Here is a 335-nt window from a genome sequence, read left to right as displayed (position 1 = left end):
CTAGACAATCTTCTGCAAATGGAACTAGAGTAACAGACATAGGAATGTTGCCAAGAGAAGTAAGAATTTGGAAGCAGAAGGCAGGAGACCAGGAGAGGTAGAGGTGGGTTGCAAAAAGGGTAGATGAAGGAAGCTATAATCTCACCTGTGTGCTGTAAGGGAAGGGGATCAGAAGTTCAGGGTCATCCTCGGCCACAAAGTGAGTTCAAGGTCAACCAGGGCTATAAGAGACTATCTCAAAAGGAAGGGAAAGGGGAGGGAGAGAAAAGAAAGGAAAGGAAGAAAAGAAGACAGGAAGAAGGAAAGGAAAGAAGGGAGGAGGGAGGGAGGAAAGG

This window comes from Mastomys coucha, unplaced genomic scaffold (assembly GCF_008632895.1).
Source record: "Mastomys coucha isolate ucsf_1 unplaced genomic scaffold, UCSF_Mcou_1 pScaffold3, whole genome shotgun sequence".
NCBI lineage: Eukaryota > Metazoa > Chordata > Mammalia > Rodentia > Muridae > Mastomys > Mastomys coucha.
This window is presented reverse-complemented; position numbering follows the sequence as displayed.